Source organism: Lytechinus pictus, chromosome 5 (genome assembly GCF_037042905.1).
Source record: "Lytechinus pictus isolate F3 Inbred chromosome 5, Lp3.0, whole genome shotgun sequence".
Taxonomy (NCBI): Eukaryota; Metazoa; Echinodermata; class Echinoidea; order Temnopleuroida; family Toxopneustidae; genus Lytechinus; species Lytechinus pictus.
In genome coordinates this window covers 17,562,184-17,568,747 of record NC_087249.1, presented here as the reverse complement: position 1 = coordinate 17,568,747, position 6,564 = coordinate 17,562,184, and the positions used below count along the sequence as shown (strand labels likewise).

Below are 6,564 nucleotides of genomic sequence, written 5' to 3'. Positions count from 1 at the left end.
TGCTGATTGTTTTGTCTATTGCGTGATTTTTGTCCATTACTCCCTCAACTCCCGAAAAATTTCCTCACTTGACTTCTTCAAAAAGAATAGGAAAACACACCCGTATAACCCTAAATCTTCACTCAATTATTCATGCCGCAAATAGCATTTTGTATCCTGTTTAAAAGACTCTATATAATTCCAATCATTATTATTCATGTTATTGTTTAATTATATTTTATTTTTGAAAGTGTCATGGGTGCAATATTGTTTGCTGGTTTTCTGTCCATCTTAGAGTTCGTCATAAATTTAATGAAAAAAAAAAGCCTGCGAATTAAAATTTAGAAAAAAAAGTTCTCTAATGTGTTTTTCAAAAGTATCTTGAACCGAAGAGCTAAAACATTAATGTGACGAGAATACAAAAAAAACCGAGGTGTGTAGTCATAAAATCAGATTTGTCATTTTATCGTTATTGTGTATCTTCTAGAGGAGCATACTAGTAATAAAAAAGCCCACAGTTCAATGTCGGTATCGGTTTAACAGGGCCTACAGTAACACTTAGCCCAATTATGGGGCGTGGGGCTAAACGCCATTTCCCTCCATATTTACCGTACTTTGGGTTCACGTTTCCAACCCCCCCTTTAAAAAATATAATAATAAACAAAAATTATTGATATTTTCTAGCGTGGCCGCTACGTTCCCTTGCACGTTCTCAGGGATACTGTCAATAGATTTGTCCTTATATGGTTAGTTTGTGAGTCTTTCTCGACCCCGCGAGATGGCTACACCTTCCCAACTTTCCCCTTGTTGACTGCTAATTGGCTTTCTCGCCTTGCCCCCACCCCCTCATTCGGTTGACAAGTCCTTGTTATTATCTTACAAGATTTTGTTAACTAGTAAAATGCATAATTTGTCTACACGCAGGGGCGGATCCAGGATTTTTCTAAAGGGGAGCACATTTTCCCGAGGAAAATTTGACAAGCAAAAAAAAAACAGATTTTCAATCAAAAATTAAAGGGATACTTCAGGCTGAAGATATTTATATTTCAAAACAAAAAATAGAGCAAAATTCACAAAGCAAAATACTGAAAATTTGATAAAAATCGGATAACAAGTAACAAAATTATTGAATTTTGAAGATTTGCATTATTCCGGTGAAACAGTTCTAGGCATATCCTCATGAATATTCATTAGGTGGGCCGATGATGTCATATCCCCACTTGTGCTTTTGTATTTTATTATAAAAAAAATTATGATATTAGGTTTATTCAAAAATTTTCTACCAAGCATTAAAAACAATTGGATTGACAACTGATTAAGAGCATTAGTTATTTATTGCTTCATTTTATTTCATCATAATGGAGACACATCACTTAAACATTCATGAAAAAATGAAACAATTATGATTTCATGTAATAACATAAGAAAAAGGAAAGTGGGGATGTGACATCATCAGCCCACAAAATGAATATTCATGACGACGTGCATATAACTGTTTTCATAAATATTGCTAAATATCAAAATTCAATAACTTCGATATTTGTTATACAATTTTGATGAAATTTTCAGCATTTTGCTTTGTAAATTTTACTCTTTTTATTTAGATATAGATATCTTCAGCCCGGAGTATCCCTTTAAGTACATTTCGTCCACGAAAAAAAAATTGACAAGCAAAAAAAAAAAGGTCCTCACTTTCAAAGGGGGGGGGGCACACTTGTGTTATAAAGGCATTTTTACATTACAAAATTTAATTGGGATTGGGCCTCTCAAAAGGGGGAGGGGCACGGGCCAGCTGTGCCCCCCGGATCCGCCAGTGTCTACATGTATTATATCTTCGAACATATTTTGGTGGGTCACGTATGCCACACCCATTCATTCATACCAGGGGCGAAAGAGAAGAACGACAGAGGGCGCAGATCAGGCAGTAATAAAGTTGATGTGCATGCCCGGTGTGCATGTACCGTTTATTATTGATAATAAACACAAACCTAAACTCCCTAGTTTAGGATAAAGTTACACGCGCGTCTCCTGATTGTAAACAAACCTTCAAACACATATTGCTTGCTCGCCTTGGCTGAGAGAGTAGATACACGTGTTGCACAGCTCTCAATCGGCATTTTGGATGGTTTGTTATACAATCACATACGAGCTAGCATGTTGGGGATGATCTTTTACATCTAATTTTAATTTACCTCAACTTTTTGCTTCAAAAAAGGTTTTATCGTAATTTAAAAATAGTACGAGGTGTTACTATATTTTAATATAAATGAATAATTCCCCGAGTTTCGTAATTTTGTCAAAATAATGAGGTAGAAATTATATCTAACCGAACGAGTGACAATTTATCCCAGCCACGGCCACGTGAAGTTTATCGTCGGTGAATATCGTCTGCTGCTATTCGTTGAGTTGATTTGCCTTCAGATTCGGATATATTCACTTGTTTGTAAGTACAGTTATATCATTATTTTCCTTCTTTAGAGCCTTGACAGAGGGAAGAGACTCGATCTGTATGGCTGGTCAGGCTGGAATTTTCATGGATTTATTTTGGCCCGCGGTAGGCCTACGTGCAGCTAGCACTGCAGCATATCGAAAACTTGTATGCAGTGTACGGACATGTAAAAACATAGCAGACGACGTTTGCAGACCTCGCGATCATCGTATGACTAGTGGTGCGGAATGTTCCATTGCGGCTTTATGGGGGAAATAGCATTACAGAGGGATAAAATGTATACACAGATAATGTTTCAGCGTTGATTCGCAATATTTTGAGTCAATTTTCATGAATTATCGTTGTTTGAACATTTAAACATCATTATAAAATGAAAGAAATAAGCAAAACTTAATTTTCAGACTTAGCTATGCAGTGGTAAGCTAGGATGCACCCCTCGTATACATAATGGACCCGTCACGAGTGTAGGTTTGCTCTTCGGACATCACTATCACAAAGAAAATCTCCTCTGATTTGATGATAAAAGTGCCCTATTTCCTTATTAACCAATCTCCATGGTTCTTTCATGAGTATTTGCCTTACAATGTGCCCTTTATTGTAATCTGGGCGGAAATTCATGATACCACCACCCACCGATGTGACGACGGATATAATCCACCCGGGTACTATAAAAATGTCCCCCAAACCCATTATCCCAATACATATTCCTGACTATGGATGGTTTCTAGTGATTTTAATGTAATAAAGTGCCATATTTCCCACCAATTGAATGTAAAAAAAATTATGATCATCTGATAGAAGAAGTTGTTACCATTCATTTCAGGGGGGCGGAAATTCTATCTGAATCAACGCTTGTCCTTGATACACATTTGTTTGTGAAAAAAGGGTATAATGCAAGGGAATTCTGCGTGTTATAAGGGTGCGCGCGTGCAGCGAGGACCTTCTGTCCGCTAGTTTTCCATATGCTGCATGAGTTGGTAGCGAATCGACCGGCATGCAAGTTGAATTGTCCGACTCATCATCATAGACGTAATTCCCCTAATTTACCTCCATCCACGACACTAGAGCTAGAAACTTCATCATTCTCTTCATCTTCAAAATCATCAATTTGAAAATCCAAAATATGGATAAACTTGTGGGTTTTCTTCCATTTCGTGATCGAAGTATTCAGTGAGTGTAGAGAAAACGTACCCTCGCAACAGGTTTTGCATGCAAGTGGAGCTTGACGTGGAAGAGCCAATCACGTCTCTCGTACACGTCATAAAAAAAACCCAATTTCGCGGACGTAATTGAGCGTGTTTGAAACATTCAGAGAGAGAACTTTAAACTATCAATTAAGTGAGTTTCATCGGTCTCCATGATAAATGATGTACCCCATCGTATTCTTCTTATTTTCCCCTTTAATTTGATATATAATTCTTCATTTTTATGATTTTCAATATATTTCTACTTTAAGCATTTATTCAACATACTCACGCAACGCAAGCTGCCGGCCGGAAGGGGCGAATACCCCAATGAACAGAACAGCAAACTCTAAAACCTAGGCCGCAAGTGGGCGGCATACAACATAACGCCATGGCGCAAGCAAGCTTCCTTTTTAACCCCAGACAAAAACATTCCGTGTTCGCTCAAGCATGAACAAACTAATTTTTTTAATGGCATTTGAAAGATAAGAGTTCAGAGCATCTATTAACACCAAAATATAGACTGCATAATTTGAAACTGAAAATTTATAGACTTCAAATCTGTCTCGATTTTTTGATACGCACTGTATAACCTCCTCCAAAAAATAATAGGGTCTACTAGTAGGTCCATGGTAGTACTCACCAAAGTGTTGCCCATGTTTAATTTATTTTGGGGTGCTCTATGGATTTGAAATAATGTATATTTTATTATGTTTCCTCATTGATTTAATTTTGTTGCCGATATTTGACGGATGTAGGGCGCGGAGGGGGGCGGGGAGGTGTTTTAATAGGAATCTAAATTGGGTACCTCTTTTCTTCAAAATAATAGGACCTGCCATCTATTTTAAAGGACAAGTTCACCCCAGAAAAATGTTGATTTGAATAAATAGAGCAAAATCAAACTAGCATAACGCTGAAAATTTCATCAATATCGGATGTAAAATAAGAAAGTTATGGCATTTTAAAGTTTCGCTTATTTTTCACAAAACAGTGATATGCACCACTCAGTGACATGCAAATGAGTCAATCGATGATGTCCATCACTCACTATTTCTTTTGTTTTTTATTGTTTGAATTATACAATATTTCATTTTTTACAAATTTGACAATACGGACCAACTTGACTGAACTATATAATATTAAACAATGCTATAATTCCACATGTTCAGGGAGGAATTAATCGTTGTTCACTTGACAATTAGGAGAAAATCAGAATATTTCATAATTCATATAATAAAATACAAAAGAAATAGTGAGTGGATGACGTCATCAGTCTCCTCATTTGCATACCGACCAGGATGTGCATATAAGTGTTTTGTGAAATTAAGCGAAACTTTAAAATGTCATAACTTTCTTATTTTACATCCGATTTTGATGAAATTTTCAGTGTAATGCTTGTTGGATTTTCTCTTTTTATTCAAATCAACTTTTCGTTGGAGGTGGACTTGTCCTTTAATAAGAAAAAAATCGGGTTGACTACATGTTTTCTACTTTGTACACTAGTATTATTATTATTATTTGGATTGTTCTGCTCTAAATTGCTCACAGCTATAGATACTTATAGGAACTTCCTTTATCCCCATGTCCCTGAGAAGCGGGGGTGCTGGGGTTGCTGAAGCACCCCCAAGATTTTCCTGGGGGGATGTGCTGCATGTATCATTCTCCATAGGCAGAGCCCCCTGGAATTCTGGAAGGTGTGAAAAATTGATAAATGTTACAAATCTACAGGTCTATATAACTACATGAAATATCAACACATTTAACCTTTAATTCCCCACCCCCATCGCGCCCCTTGTCAGAAGCTGCACGGATCCGCCCCTTGACAAAAATGCGGCCGTAAATCACCCCCCCCCCGATATTGCCAGAGTCGCGCATGCGCTGCCGAGGGTGTCATACCAAATCAATAACGAATACACGTTGTCAAACTGAACCAGATCCCCCGAGAAATCCCAAATCTGCATACATCAAACCGCGTCAAACCCGGCAGATATGGTTCCAAGTATGAACGATATCTGCCATTAAGAACGATATCTGCCGGCGGATACCGTATCCGCTGATGGAAATTAAATCCACCGCTACACTGTCCGGCAGCCACACATATCCGAATATGAAAAGGTAGCTTTCAAGCTTTCGAAAAAAGAAAAAAAAAGTGACGAGTCGTGACGACTTCGTTTAATGTTGTAAGTGGGATAAGGTTGCTACCCAGCTACAAAGACTTGCCTGATATAGCTCTGCATTAATTCATGATGTAATATTATACTACACTGAATATACTTTATACCTGTAAAGTTAATTGACATATGCTTGTATACATATCATTATTATCATTATTTGTTTTAGCGTCACCTGTGCCTGGGAGGCGAAAAGCGAACGAATCACTATGACCCGCAGGTCTCTACTCCCGATATAGCTGATTGGGGGAGTGCAGGTGGACCACTACACCGGGTTTTCCCCCTACTCTTATACGAATAGTGCAGTGGGTTCGTAACGTGCAAAGGTGGTGACTCTCCTCTGCACGGGGCCTCCATTTAACGTCCTATCCGAGGGACGGAGTGTTTTCCACTGTAACATGGCCTGCACCTATGATGAAACATGGGAGAGACGTTTACACACAACATTATGTATGTGTGTAGATTTCTATTCCTTAATAATGTTTTCGACGACAATATAACAATATATGACAATGATAGCAAAGAGGATGACTATTTTTCCTCGGTGGAATGATACCAGACCCACGTGACCAAAAAAGTAATGTGGTTTCGCGGTCTGTGACGTAATTTCACCACTCGAAATAGTCGTATGGTGGTAAAAAAGGAACAAATCAAAGTGTGAAATTTAAGATATTACTTTGGTCACTACAATACATTAACAATGGACCATGCATTTATTCTATTCATTTATTTTTGTTTTTGTTTCTTGCTGCAACTATGTGTGTTAAGCTAGAATGACGGG

The 6,564-nt window shown here is 37.7% G+C and overlaps 1 protein-coding gene across 1 annotated transcript in view; it reads left to right on the top strand.

Moving 5' to 3' along the window:
- The first annotated feature begins 2,307 nt into the window (after nt 1–2,307).
- The window catches only part of LOC129260441 (trace amine-associated receptor 6-like), a 30,611-nt gene continuing 26,354 nt past the window's right edge, over nt 2,308–6,564 (top strand). Inside the window, exon 1 of the mRNA XM_064099391.1 lies at nt 2,308–2,422. The gene's annotated coding sequence lies outside the window, so the exon portion shown is untranslated. The remainder of the gene's footprint in view (nt 2,423–6,564) is intronic.